Raw genomic sequence first — 15,843 nt, forward strand, 5'->3', positions numbered from 1 at the left:
AAAAATGTGGATATCCACAGGGGAGATGAAGAGTAGACATCAGAGCTGGTCATAATGTGCCAAGTGTCTGTCTCGACAGCCAGCAGCGGCTGTAGCCAGGGGCTTAAGGAAGCATAAGAAAACGAGGGGCAATTTGGATTAATCCCCCAAGTCTCTTTCCCAGCTTCTAATTTTTTTCAGCTCAGGTCGATGAGCTTTGCCTGTGTAGTAACTCTCAGTAGATCTCTTTCAAGTAGTTCCCTGTCTCCTCTTGAAGTGAGTGGTGCTTTTATCACTTTCTTTGCTGGTATCACACCACCTAGGCAGTCTGCATAGTCAGGGCAGGAAAACAGTTACATGGAGGTAGTAATTCCTATGAAAGGAGTATAAAACTTTGTGATTGGGATGTCTTCCCTAAAAAGTGGCTATTTCTCTGTGTTCTTTAGACAAGGAGCCTCCGGTCACTACTCCAAGCACAAAACTCTACTCTCTGGATGCCTGGGGGAGTAAATCTCCCTTGAAGTTTCTGCCCATCAGGTCCCCCTTGACTGAGAGAAAAGCCTGGCTGTCTCAGCAGCTTACCTCCAGCTTACCTCCTCAGCATAACCCCTCCAGCCCAGGATCTGCCCCTCGGCACTGTCAGCCCCCAAGCAGCCCCTCCCCAGCACCCCCTTGGCTGGCCGAGCAGCTGCAGCAATGCTGGAAACCCCCTGCTGCTCTTCCGTCTGTTACAATTTCCCCTGAGCTCTTTGCCTTTGGGAAATACGGGAGAGACCTGGGAGTGATCTCCTGCTGTGTAGAATGATGTCTGAAAGCTGAAATGAGTTGTGTGCACATAATCAGCTGTAGAGTTCATGTCGGGGAAAATCTAACAAGCTGGGGAGCAGAGGAAGTGAGCAGAGCAGGGAGGTGGGATGTCTTCTTCTGATTAAATCACTTAGATTCCTCTAGAGACAAGGAAAGCAGAGAGGCCCCCTGTAAACATGTTGGAGGGGATTCATTTCATGTGGAGAACCAGGTGAGCAGCACTCCGTAAATGCCTAGTCTTCCTCTCTCTGCTCACAGTAAAAGGGTGTTAGACAGCTCTCTGAGTAAACACAAGGTAACAGTCACATGGCTAAAGGTAAAGGAAATCATTTCTACTAAAACCTGTGGAAGCCTTAAATGTCTCACTTGTGGAAGATATGCCCTTTATGCCTGCCTCTCTATCACGTATCATCTTTTTTGGGAGATAAGATACAGAAGCTGTGTCCACACAGATTTGGATTTCACAACAAACTATTTCAAAATACATCGTGTTTGAATCATTAATGAAACACAATGTGTGTTACCAAAGCAACTTTTAAAAAGCTAAAATATTTTTAATTGCATTTTTTTACAACACAGACGTGACAAACTTAACTAGACTCTTCAGATTATTTCAGGATGTATCAACACAAAATGGGCCCATGCATACCTCATGAGGTTCAACAAGGCCAAGTGCAAGGTCCTGCACCTGGGCTGGGGCAATCCCAAGCACAAATACAGGCTGGGCAACAAAGGCATTGAGAGCAGCCCTGAGGAGAAGGACCTGGGGGTGTTGGTGGATGAGAAGCTCAATGTGAGCTGGCAATGTGTGCTTACAGCCCTGAAAACCAACTGTTTGCTGGGCTGCATCAAAAGCAGCGTGGCCAGCAGGGCGAAGGAGGGGATTCTGCCCCTCTGCTCTGCTCTCCTGAGACCCCAGCTGGAGTGCTGCCTTCAGCCCTGGGGCACCCAGCACAGGAAGGGCATGGACCTGTTAGGATGAGTCCAGAGGAAGGCCATGAGGATGATTAAGAGACTGGAGCACCTCTGCTATGAAGACAGGCTGAGGGAGTTGGGGTTCTTCAGCCTGGAGAAGAGAAGGCTCTGGGCAGACCTTATAATGGCCTGCCAGTACCAAAAGGGGGCTACAGAAATGCTGGGGAGGGACTCTGTGTCAGGGGGTGTAGTGATAGGACAAGTGGTAATGGTTTTAAACTAAAAGAGGGGAGATTTAGATTAGATGTTAGGAGGAAATTCTCCACAATGAGGATGGTGAGGCCCTGGCACAGGGTGCCCAGAGAAGCTGTGGATGCCCCATCCCTGGAGGTGTTCAAGGCCAGGCTGGATGGGGCTTTGGGCAACCTGGTCTGGTGGGAGGTGTCCCTGCCCATGGCAGGGGGTTGGAACCAGGTGATCTTTAAGGTCCCTTCCAACCCATATTGTTCTATGATTCTGTGATAAGTAACTAATAATTTAGAAATCTTCCTAATGTGTTATCTCACTGTTAGATGGAAGAGGCTTGCAAAAACATTTAGGAATAGATCATTATTGCACTGATTGTAGAGCAATAATTCCCAAGCTATGGAGGGCATTGAAAGCAAGTCTGATCCATAACCAGTGAGGAGTCAGACAGCTGCCACTGTCTTGAGAGCTACTTTACAAATACTGAGTCAAATTTGGAAGAGGTCATGTGGCCATGAAGACAAGACAGACATGAGGAAGCAACCAGAGACCAACCTTGATGCTGCTACAGCTTAACTTTAGAAACAAGCTGAACATGTCAGCACAGAGTGGAATGTCTCGAAGACAGACTGCTGAAATCTTAAACTGAACCCATCCATTTTGCTGAACACAGATCATAGAAGTGGACTAACGACAAGGGCAAATCCAGCAGATGGCTGCTGACATGCAGGTGCTGCACCAGCTTCAGGTAAAAATAAAATCTGGCAAGCAAGCAAACTGCTTACCATGAAATCAGGCAGAAAGCACAAGCAAAGCCTGTGGCTTGCATACTGAAAGATAAAAACGAGGGAAAGAGCTTCAAAAGCTGCCAATCATTAAAAAAATTGCAAAAATCTCTGCAAAGGCTATGGCCTAAAACCATTTTAACCCCGTTAGCTGATCAAAGGGAAATTGCAGATTGCTTACTCAAAGATCTCAGCAATTTCTTAAGCCCTGCGTTCTTCGTTTTTGCTGGAGCTATAAAAAAATCATAATACTTCTCTGCTCCCCATTCAAGAGCAAGGAGCACAGATTCCTACAGCTGTTGGGCAGCTGTCACAGAGCAAGGCAAAGTCCCTGCTCACACCTTGCTGTTATATGTAAATGTGGTGGCACCAATTAGTTTGAAAGCTGGAAGTTATGATAATTACCTACTGAAGAGTTGGCATCCCAAGGGGTTCAGGAATACAGATTCTTAGTGTCTTTGCAAAGAAAAAGGTAAAAAACATTCCTGCAGTGACACCAAGGTATATCGATTTTCTCAACTGCTGAGAAAAATCCATGTCAAAATGACATCAACAGATTTGTTCGGGAGGCTGTTGAAAAGGCTTTTGCAGAAACAGTCTGGCTTTCATCCTTGCCCTAGTTTGAGGAGAGCAGAGTCAAGGTCTCTACCTGGCCTTTGCAGAGCTAACCAAAGACTCCAGCACTGCCAGCCACAAGCAGCCCAGAGGCATATGCATAAATTTGGATGTCCAAATAAGTTTGTGAACATATTTTGCTTATTTTGTGATGGCACGGGGTAATGCAGTGGCTCTTGGTGATGACAAGATGTCAAAACCTGTCACTGTCAAAAACAGCCCCAAGCAAGGCTATGTCCTAGCACAGCTCTTGTTTACTGTCTGCTGTGCAGCACTACTTCTTGCTGCATCTGGAAGCAGCAGCGAAGGGAGATTTAATTATTTTATAGGTGGCAGAATTGCTAAGCTGGAGAGATGCCAGGCTAAATCAAAAGTCAAAGAGGTCCTCCCAGGCAATCTGCCCTTTGCTGCTGACAGAGCACTGGGTGTGCAGGGTATTACTGATGGCTTTGATCGCGCTGCCATGGCTCAGCCTTGTCACAAGCATAAAGCAAATAATGCTGCCTTTTTCCAGGCAGAAGCATGCTGAGCTAGTAGTGTGCCTTGCAATACAATACTGAAGACTTACAGGTGAAATCCCGCTGTCTTGGCTGCAAGCTGCCTCGAACAAACACCACGACTGATAACAGTCATGCAAAGGAGGCAGAGGGTCATGCAGCTTTTGAAAGATTAAAGCTGTGTGTGAAATAAAGGAGCCACTTTACTTCAAATGCAAGTAAAGGTGAGTCGTGTTCCTGTCATCATCACTTCTGCCCATTCAGGGTCTCAGGCATACAAAAGCATTGCACCAAGAGTATCAGCCCATTCTGTGAGCACTACTTTCATGCTCTTTCAGATAAAAATGCAGTCAGGACAACACTGAACAGTGACATTCAAAGCACTGTCAAATATTAACCACTGTCAGTGTCTCTTGGAGGCTTGGCTGCACTGGTGTGAGCACCAGTGCATGCAGCATTCAAGGCACAGCACATAGTTGTGTGCTGAGCTGGAAGGTAAGGTAAAGTCCAGCCCAGCCTTATGAGAAGACACCCACAACGCAGAAGGCTCGCTGCTGTCTGCTGTGATAGCGATGATGTATTGATGCCATCACAGCCTCTCACTGAAGTGGAACAACCCAATGACACAGAAAAGGAACGAGAGGGAAATGCCTAATTAAGCGTTATTTCTGTGCTACCATGATTTTTTATTTTTTTTTTATGTATTGCAAGTAACAGGCAAGTTGCTCAGAAAAGAAAATTCAAGCTCTGAATTTTCAGGGTACAATATGCCAGTAAAAAGATACAAAGTGAGATTTTAAAATTCTGCAGCTTTTAAAATACTTCAAGACAAAGAAAGGAAGGAGTTAGCCTTGACACATATACCCTGTAACAAACAAGAAAAGCTATTATACACACTGTGCTCAGATGTTTTGTGCTAAAATAGATACTTTTTGGTTAGGGGTTTTAGTATGCAAAGCTTATTTATAAAATCTGGGGTTCTTTAATTGTATTGGCACCATGCAGCATAAAGAAAAGGATGAAACGGAAATGAAGAATAAATACAGAAGTGTTTGTTTCTTCATGAACTATGGTTCCTACACCTGGTTCCTCACTTTCTGGACTGTCCCACATGTTTACCAAAGCCTACTTTCAGATTTACATCAATGTAAATTCAGTTTAACACCACCAAGATTGCTTTAATCTCGCAACTCCAAGTCCTGGTTACTCTTGCATTACCGGAGTTGCTTCAAATACATAAGTGTAGGTGTTGCCTGTGTAGGTTTTACATGACTCAAAGGTAAGGAAACCTTCAAAGCAGAATGTTATAATAGTATTATCATCAATTCTGTGTCATGGAAAGTACTTCGTACTCCTTAATTGGAGGGATGGCAGCCACACCCTGAAACTCTACAAGTGAATCAAGACTACAGGCAGTGTATGGCTGGAATATTCAGAGAGCCAGGACCAGCAGAGACCAAAATTAACATCCTCACCTCCAGGTGAGATGGCAACAAGTCTTCAATGGACCTGTTTGGCCTGATCACCCAGTGTGCAGTGAGCTGGCTGAGCCACTCTCTTATCTGGCAGGCAGAGATTCATGTACAGCTGCAGGCAGGAGATGTGCAGGGAGAGGCAAGGGCTGTTGTCAGGGTGCTCAGGGAGCTTCAGCTAAGGGCCTTCTCTTAGAAGTGAGAGAATCACAGATTCAGAGAAGACAGAGTTGCTGTGGTAGGGAGATTGTTTATATGGGTAAACACATACCCATAACCCTTCATCATTCATTTTGTTATTGGTGTACAGGGCAAAGTGTTTACAAACCAGAGAGCAGCATTGCAATGAGCAGCTATTGCCCTTAGCATGGGAAGCATACCTAGAAGGAGGCAAAGCAGTCTGGAGGCCAAGACAGCAAGACAGAAGAGTCAGTGCATGAGAAGTAACAGAATCAATTCTGTTCATATTTTCTGGCAATTTTGAGTAATAGTCTTAAAAGATATTTGGCAGTTATGCTGGGTTATTGCAAACCCAGCCCACGAGCCTGCCTAAGCACCAGCAAGCAGAATGACACATTCTTAGCGCTGCTTTCAGTGGGAAGAACTTTATGCAGGTATTGCTTTATTGTTTTTGTCTGTGTCTAGATTTGTTTTCTGAAATTTCAAACCCTTCTGGTACAACTGATGTGAAAACTAAATATACTGTCATAAAGCAATGACTTGAAAACATACTGATATCTAATCCTCAGGGTATACAGGGTGAGACAGACAACTAAATATAGAGTATGCAAGTAACATCTGGTCCCTACACACAGGATGATTACCCGCTCTCCACTAGAATTAAGATGAAAATAATGTGTAAAATCTTTCAGCTAAGATTTACTTAAGCTAGAAGGGCAAACAAAACTAATACTAGCCCCATGGAAGAGTCCATTTAAATTATACTCACTGTAAGTCTGAAAAAGCAAATAGATTCCTGTAGTTACACTGCTAAATACGAGATGGTTTACCTATTTATGGTAACGCTCTTGTTATTTAGCTCTCATAATATTTTCATTCAGATATAATGTTATACACATATATACAGATATACACTGTTGTAACAGCATATGTACATGTAAAGGTATAATTCATGTGGGCTCATAAGCTATTTTAGTCTTTTAAGCATAAAGCGTGAACAGATAATTTGGGGAAAAATCTAGGATCCAATCCAACTCTCACTGAAATCGCTGAGTTGCTACATCATAGCCTCTTGCATGCAAACATGCGCCAAGGAGCAAAGAATGCGGCCTTGGCGGAGCCAGAGCCTTTGCAGAGTCCAAAAACACCCCTTCTGCACTCTGCCTTTCTGCAGGAGGTGAAATACGAGTGGCAGAGTGAGAAGGCATCTATGGGATGCTGCAGAGCACTGCCTGATGTGAACTTCCACCCTGCTCTCAACCTCATTCAGCTCAACAGCAGGTTAAATTCCATCAGGCCATGATGGATTTTCTAGAAAAGAAACTAGACTTTGCCTTTTCTGCCCAATATCATCACAAGGAAAACACAAAGAAGAGCTAGAAGGTGCACAGAGCGGGGTGTTGGACCCTTGATACCCAGAAGCACTGAAATTTCTCTTCATCTACTTTGAGTACCCTGGGTGGCTGGTTCTAGCAGCCCTTCAGCAGGTGTACAGCATGAGCAGCGTGGTATCATGTAGTTTAAAGTATTAGGATTTGGCTGCCAACAGCTTTTTAGGAGACACTGCTTGATTTTGACTTTGATACAGATTTTTTATAGCAGACCTATCCTCCAAGAATCAGGTATATTTGCAGGATAACTAGTTCTTTCACTGCACTTTCCATTTACTCAGTGATGAGCAGTTAGATGAACTTAATTCATTTTGTTCTGTTGAACAGCACAGCAGTTGTTTTTATCACAAGTTTGATCTGGGTGTTAGACAAATAAGACATATAAATAATAAAAGAAAAATAATGTTCTATTTCTTCACAGGATTTGAAAGTAGTCTCTAGTATCACCACGACACATTCCTTATTTACTAATTAACTTTTATTTCTGTGTATTTTTACTAAGCATTCTAAAAATCAGCTGGTTTAACTAAGTATTGATGAAAATACTGCATTTTGAAAAATCTGTAATTTACTTTTGAAAGAAGGTTGGAAATTTCTTTATAGGACTTGTAAATGTTTATATTAGTCTTGTATCTGGAAGTCCTAGTAACAAACCCCTATGATGCTGCACTAAGTTCTGCACGTATAGAAGAAGAAGAAAAAAATTACCCTCTCAGAGCTAGCAAACTATTAAAATAGTAGTGGACTTTAAAAACTATGCCTCTAGAAAAGGTATTGAGTTGTGCATCGTGTACGCCTAGTCAAAGCTGGTTAAAACAGTCAGCAGGTACCAGTCTTGTGTTGTCATCTTTAAATATTAGGCATTCTCAGGAGAATTAAAAGTTATTAAATATTTTTAAAACATCTGTATGTTTTTCAAAAATTATGCTACAACACATCCCACTATCCCACTCCCTAGAAAATGAGGAACTCAGCCAGGAATCTACATTAAGTGACTTAAAGTACATGCAGCTCTCGGTAGTCAGGACTGAAACTATACCACAAAACCATGGGCCACCTCACTGAGAAAGGGATAAACTAGCCCAGAGACCAGCTGAAATTCTGTCTGGCAGTACACAGGAAACAGAACCTGCTGTTTGAAACACAGAGGGTTAATTCTGTTTTCCCACACAGTCTCCTTTGTAGAGCTGGCAAGAACTGGTTTCTAAAGAAAAATAAATAAATAAATAGAGAGAGATATTGTATGCTTCTAATCTTCTTTGTATCAATCAATTTTATTTTTTTTTTTGCACACGCAGCCATGCTGAGAACAGTGTGTTTGGATTATCGTTAATCTCACATAAATCATTACTGCTATTAAGTCTTTCCCATCACTTTCACGATTGGCTTGCCTTTACAGATTCAACCACTGAAGCAACCAGACTGCTGTTTCCATTTACTACAAACACAAGAGAACATGCTACTAACATAGGAGACTGTGGAATATTTTATATTATGCCACTTGGTAGCTACCCTCTCACAAGGGCTCTGTTGAACTCTATCTGTTGCTGCCTCAGTTTCATTGCTCGTCACTTGTATTTCTTTGATTGCTCTTGCAGAGCACCACTTGTTTGGTTTATTCATTAACAGTCCAGGTAATATGTTATCTGCCTATTCTTTTGGCAAACTTCACCTTCTTGCTAGTTGCTTCTGTCTGGCAGTGGTTTACGTGTTGCTGAAGGCTATCTGCTCAGGCTTTATGCAGGTTAGGACAGCCCTCCCATGAGAGCACAGATCTCCAAAAACAGATATTCAGTTACAGTGTAGCTGGACACTGACCAGAAGAGAAAATTGTGTTGAAAAATTGGTGTTGTCTGAATTTAATAAAAAAAAAAAATGCAGAACATATTATGGTGATGAGGATATTTCTTCTGGCTAGAGAGGGATTTGGTGTGAGGGATTTGCTCAGGTCATGCTCATCTTTCCCATTTAGCCATTAAACATCACTGATGTGAATGAGAAGGGGCCAAGATGACAGCCAGAGCCAGCTGGTGGGGAGAAGTACCAGCACCAGACTTGAGAGCATGAAGATCTATCTATCTTTGCATAGTTTTCTTATGCTTCTCTGTGCATGAAGAAAAAAAAAAAAAAAAAAAGAATAAAAAGGCTGGTCTTGAGAAGGGTGATGGCAAAAAAAGAGTAACTGCATCTCTCCTGCCTGCTGACTGTTGCTTCAGAAACATTCTCACTGCCTCCCCAGTGCAACAATTTTCCACAGCCTCACGAGGAGAGAACAGGGTGGTATGCAGGCTCCTTAGACTGTTCTTCCCTGGAAGAAGACACATGCCTCAAGCAGGAATATAAACACCACTTCAAGTTATCATTTCTCAAAAGGAAGTACATTATTGAAAAGATTAGGACGGCAGCTGAGTGATAAGTGGGTTGATTTTTTAAAAGGCTTGGTTACAAAGAACCTTCTTGAAATAGTGAGGCTTTTCTCCAAGTGCTTTTCAGCTTTAGATGCAATTCAGCATATCTTTGACATGACTATTATATTGATACTAAAAGGTACCAGCCTCCCAAGGCTTTTGATACTTCAGGACTCTTTCTTATGCTAGGTTAGCATGCTCTGTTGGTGATAAAATTAAGCACACAGTGTGCAGCGTTGTATCTTTTTATTTCTTAAGTAATTATTGAAAAGGAAGAGCCAAAGTCATGACCTTTGTTTTAAACTCAGTCTGAACTCTTACTGACTTAACTGAGAATATGGTTGGAAAAGAACAGGTCATAAAAAGAATAAAAATTACTTAAATGAGTGCTTGGCCCACAGATTGCAGGAGAGAAAATAAAACAAAGCAAAAATAAAGCCTACAAACAATTCTTAGACAAGGCTACTGAGGAAATTGTGGTTGGTCACTATGGTAACAGATTTTAAATGGAAATAAAATTATTTTAATACTGCAAGCACATTTTTCTATACAGGTCTAGTAAACGCATTTAGACCTCATTAAAGTGAATATAATTTTACAATAGATATTCCATATAACATTATTGACACCCATAAGCGGAGAATCAAAATATAAACTGGAAGATGTTGATGTTTTTAGCATATTAATGGTTCAGTCATTCAGAAGCTCAGGAGATAAATGGTAGCATTAGTTATTTTCTTTCCTTAGAGAATCTTATAATAACTGGTATAAATCATGGCAACTGTAAACTTAAAGGAAAAATATTTGCTTTTGTTTTCTCTGCTTTTGCGCTAAAGGACTCAGAATGGTGAATCAACATATTTAATTCTTTCGATACAACATAAGAATTTTTTCATAGAGCTTCCACTGTGCTGGTCAGTGGGAGAGTAAGGATTCTCTTCTCATTCCCTTTGCTTTGCATCCCTTACAATACCACCAAGGCCAAGCCAGCCTTGCACCATTCATGTAAATTTCTGATATCTGTGAATAAGAGCTGGGATTCCTGCAGTGTAAGCAAGATTTATCCAGTGCCGTACTGATAAAAACCCCATCTAATATGCACGTTCTTACTTAGACTAACATAGCTGTATTATTACTTACTCAACTAATGATTTGGTCTGTCACATTCAGGGAAGGTAGGTGTTAACACTAGAAAGAAGCAAGCTTAACAGCTTCTGTTGCTTAGAAATGCAACAAACAAACTGCTGTTTATCACTGAGTGATTTATAAATACAGAGAACACAGGAGACTGAAAATATTCACCAAACCCTTGGCACCTTCACCCGAGTGCATGATGACTATTGAGCCACCACAGGCCTGCACTGTCCCTATCTGCATCTCTGCTGCATCTAGCCTTGGTGGTTATGCACTGCTTATTTGGCGATAGCTCATCTTCCCTCTTCACACATTCCACCCTTTTGGCAGATTATTCCACATGCTTTATTTCAACATCAGTTCAAATTTAGTCTTTGAGAGCAGGAATAGTCATTCCATACTGCTTCTGCTGAATGTATTAATACTCCTTCATGCATCAGTATGTTGACCCCCAAAGTCTGGCATTTTAGAGCCTTGCCACACTTGCAAAACATATATAGGAAACATCTCACACACAACAGCTCAGCTCTGCACAGATTTCACTTCAGCAGACAAGGCAGAAGTGTCTGGGAACAGCCTGATGAGAATGTCTCGTCTTCAGCCAACAACTGTCAGAGTTCAGCAAGAGCCAGCCCTGCCAGGGAGCATGGCCAAGCCGCAGTCAGCTCTGAAAGAGAGTGGGAGAGACACAGCCACCTGCGGGGCTCTTTCTGTGTGCAATGAATTATTTTTGTCTCACTGTTGTGAAGCAACACTTGTCTTTAAAGAAATGCTTTCCACAGGCTTCGTTTCAATCCAATAGTCCTTGCTTCATTTCAACAGGAGGAAAGAAGTGTAAGAGATTCATGTCAGTTTGGTTACAAAATCCTGCTGGTTTAAATATTGTAAGATACTACAATACAAAGCTAAAAGAAAAAAAAATCCAGTAAACATAGCTAGGTAAGATTCTTTCCCAGTCATTGAAATTGCTGTTCATCATAAGATTTTAATTTGTCTTTATATAGATGTATCTTGTTTACAATATTCCTGCTCTTTGAAGCAAAGAGAGCCTAGAAACATTGTGTGTGGGTAAAGGTGGAATCTGTTTTAATTGTTTTGCAAAGGAATTGGGTCTGGTTCATACTTTATACAGGTCAACAAATAATTATATTGTTTGTGGTCATTTTTAGAAATTATTTCTTAGTTTTGAAACACCCCTAATTCAAGAGCTAAGATCCTAACATCAGTAGCTAAGGCAACCCTAACCCCCTGCAGCTTCTGGACATCCTAATAAATACATTGATAGTAGAAGCTGGAACAATCTGCAGAAACGAAGCAGATCCTTGGAGCTGAAGATGGAAATAGCACTCATGAAAACCACAAAGAAACCCATGGAAGAATAGGCTAAGCTTTTGTCATGAAGTTTTCAGTCATGAAGCTCCATGAGAGCACAATTCAGGATTGCTGGTGTCAACCTTTGGTTTTGTAACACACATGTCCCTAAGACAAAGCATCTCTATTGACAAATGTTTCTAAATTATACTTGCTTTACTGAAGACAAAACTAGAATGCCCAGGCTCTGGAAGATGCCTCACTTCTGGGATTTTGACTTCCAGAGACTCAGAAATCTGATGTCTGAATGCCTTTGAGGAATCTGTGTCATTTTTTTTCCCCATCCCTAGCAAACAAGAACAAGAGTGAAACAATGCATCAAAGAACAAGAGGAGGATTCCAAACTGATGATATTTAGGTGGTTTCAGGTTAAGCAGCCACAGGGGTGATTTTACAGAGAGGACTTTTCTCAAAAGATGATTTACAAGCTGAGCACCTGGAGAAAATAGTTTGCACCTGGCACAGCTGAAGAGATTTTTATATTATTTTTATTCTACTGAGAAATAAAACAAGGAACATAGAAAAGATTTTTGTAATCTTCACACTCAGAGCCAGCACCCTGGAAGAATAAAATCAGATCAAATATAACAATGGCTAAAGCAGGCAGAAGGATGTACAACAAGGAAAAAAAATCAGTGCAAATATTGACAAAAGAAGTGTGATACAAATAGATAAAAGGATCATGCTTTATCCTGTTTGGGAAGTGAGAGCAGCCAGGAAGAAACAAGGGATTTGTAAGCAGCATGGGCAGTGGGGTGGCGGATTTGGCCTGGTACTGCAGGTGCTGTAAGAGCCACAGCAAAGCGAGCGGATTGCGATCACTACTGCAGCAGCATTTTTAAGAGCATGCACTGTTCAGAAGAGATGAAAGCGTGGGATTAGCTCAATGATCTGTTTCTTGCTTCAGGGACACAGACCTGAACGTCAGTACATTTCCCTCCTTAACATGCCAGGCTTCTGAGCAGCACAGATGGCTTCGCATGGAGGCTGCAGTATTACTGCCTAAGTAACCTGCTTTAGCCAGCGATCTGCTGAGGCAAGGAAAGGGCAGAGTTGAAACCTCACCAGCCAAGTGTGCTCACACTGCTGCAAGGTTCAGAGCTGTGGGGTGCACACAATGCTTCAAGGTCCCTGCTACTGTCATTGACACTGGGACAGCAGTGCTGTACAGAGGCTGATGGGCAGCTGTGCTCACCTTGGATCTCAGCTAGGATGGGTTTCTATATTCCTGTATATCCTGTATTTTCTCTTCCACTACTCCAGCTGCATCACAACTCTTCTTTTGGAGCATTTTTCCCTTTTGCTGGCTTTCTGCCTGCCCCAGCATAGAGTTCAGGATGTTGATCTTCACCTCCAAAGCTCTGTGGTGCTAGAGCTGTTCCAACACTGCTGTGGAGGTGTGGGTTGCAGAGCTGCCAATATATCATTGCTCTGCATCAGCAGGTGCTAATGAGGGGGCCCTGGCTCCTTCAGTCTCCCCAGGAGACACACTCCACACAGCCTACCAGTATATCTTTTCTCATTTTCTCCTTAAGGCTGTCTTTGTCTTTTATTAGCCATCACATCTCTGGCTTTCACATGAACTCCTCTGCCACCACTCACACATCTCATAATATCACCCCGATGTTACTTCATGCACTTGCCTTTAGGCAGCTCTCCCTGGCTCAGTTCTGCTGCCCAGTGCCCAGCCTAATAAAGAACATGAACCACTGAAATCAGTGTAAATATTTCCCTTGACTTCAGTGGACTTTGGAGCAAGCCTGTGATAACCTGCTTTGTTTGACCAAGAGGGTCCTCACAGCTGATCCGAAGTCTGTGGTGACACTCCCATTGCCTGAGGTGGAAAGCAGCATGTGCCCCAGAAGTGTTGTTTGCCCTTTTTCTTCTTTCTGCAACCCTTCACAACTGGTTCTTCTGACCTGCTGCAGTCACTTACAAGGGCAGCCCTGGTGAGGTGCAGGTATTTTTGTGCCTGTGGTTCATACGAGGAGGGGTGAGCTGTGGAGGTAGGAGCTGTCTTTCCTCTAAAAACCTGCTTTTGTGTTAGCTGTGTAATTTGGACAATTGATCCTAAATACCAAAACTACATTTCTTAGAGGATATAATGTGTGTGTCTGCAGTGCCCATCACAGTCGCCTCAAGTCTATCCTACAAGTACCATTAATAACAGTACTGTTATTTATTTTAAGCAAGTAATGAGCCATTGTTTCACAGTGAGATGTTCAGAATATTTGGCAGCTTTGGGGCTTGGTTGACATCAGTTTTGACTTTCAAAATCAAACTGCCACCTTGTGGTATGGTGATGGAGAAGTCAGTAGGAAGCTAGATATATTGCAAAAATATTGACACAGTAAAAATTGCTCCTTTTACCCCACCAATAGCTTACCTTATTTTTATATTCTTAAATGTGTTTTTACCACACTTTAAGCTAATAAATAGAAGTTATTTTGTCTTCCTGTGGAAAAAATAGTCTCGTCTTTTGTTATTATTTTTATAATATCATTTCCTTATTCTTGTATATAATTGTGCTGAAAGCACCAGGGTACTGAAACAACCAGTGTACTTATGGAAGTAGGTTTGTCAAGGTTAGACCCAAATGCAGCTTACAGGAAATGAGTAAATATAAAGGCAAGAGGTATCTGTAATTGTTCCCTTTCTCTATGTTAAGCTCATTAGTGTTAATGAAGATTTTTATGAGAATCAGAGCAGGGCCACACAAAGTACTGAAGGCGAGCAAGTTGTAGTGCCTCTGAAGTGCACTCTCTGTGCACCCTCTTGGACCATGACAACTATGAGGTAATTGTGATCAGCCTTCTCTTTCACCGTGGGCCAAGCTACCATAAATTACTTCACCTTGGTTGTCAATGATGATGGCTCAGCAGATGTACGGCAGTCTGTCACAGCCACATGCTTGTCTGTACACCTCAGCCTTGGTGAGATGGCGGAGCAGTATGGAGATGTACTGGCATGGTCCTTTATACAGCTAGATTGAGTGTCTTTGTGCCATCTGATAATATTTATGAAAGACAGACAAAAGTCCATTTCAAACTGGAAAGTGTAGTTGAGGTGATTTGTTGAGGACAGCCACGTATTGGTGCTCTGTACACCCATGACTTCTCAGGAATATCATGGTTTAAAAAAGCCATGCGAGTAACAAGGATGTGACATAGGATGTGAAGTTCACATCTTGTCCCTCTGCTCGTGCCAGACAAGCCTTCTTCTCCTGAAGGATGGAGTGGAGACATCCACTATTGAGAGGATGAAATTAAGAGGGAGGCAGTCACACAGGAGGGAGTGTGAATGTATAAAGAGCTCCCCTGTCCCATAATGTGGCCATACAGCTCTGCAGCCCTTTCATCCTTGCATTTCTCCTTCCTGGGTGCACTTCCACCTGCCACCTGTGGTCCCTAAGTAAACTGGGGAACTCCTGCTGCTCGGGGCATTGTACAGCAGCAGACTGGGCTGGATCAACACGGCCATCCTTGGGGCTTTATGTATCAGGGCATCTGTGAGACCTGCGTGGTGGGGAGGTCTTGTGGAGGCCTGCCTGGTGGCTGGAGGAATGCAAGCAGCACCAACAGGATGAATGCTGTCCCACAGGAAGAGTGCCTTGGATTTTTATTTTTTTCTTTCCGAAATGCATTAGCTAAAAGGCTTCTGCAGAGCGAGCACCACATCCCTCTTCAGTCAATAAATCACTAATGGTAACTATGAAAGGAAATATAAGTATTTCTCCAGCTGAGAAACAGCACCAAGGACGTAGTGTCTTTTAATGTGAGTGCATAGCAGGAGCAGAGGGCGGCCACGTGGTTAGTGAAGCTTAATGTGTATAAAGCCTGTAGAGATATCTCTTATTCTGGTTTTATTGCTAGTGTGTCTGTCCTCACTTTCACAAAAAGAGTGTGGTGATATCTAAGAGTGGTATTTCAATGCCTGTAATGCTCCTCATATAAATAGAACAAGCAGATCAGCATGACCAAGTGATAAAATTACCTTCTGGTCTTCAGGAACTTCAGCATGTAACTGCGCTATAGGGACCTCAG

This window comes from Netta rufina (genome assembly GCF_964035555.1).
Source record: "Netta rufina genome assembly, chromosome: 2".
NCBI classification, from domain to species: Eukaryota; Metazoa; Chordata; class Aves; order Anseriformes; family Anatidae; genus Netta; species Netta rufina.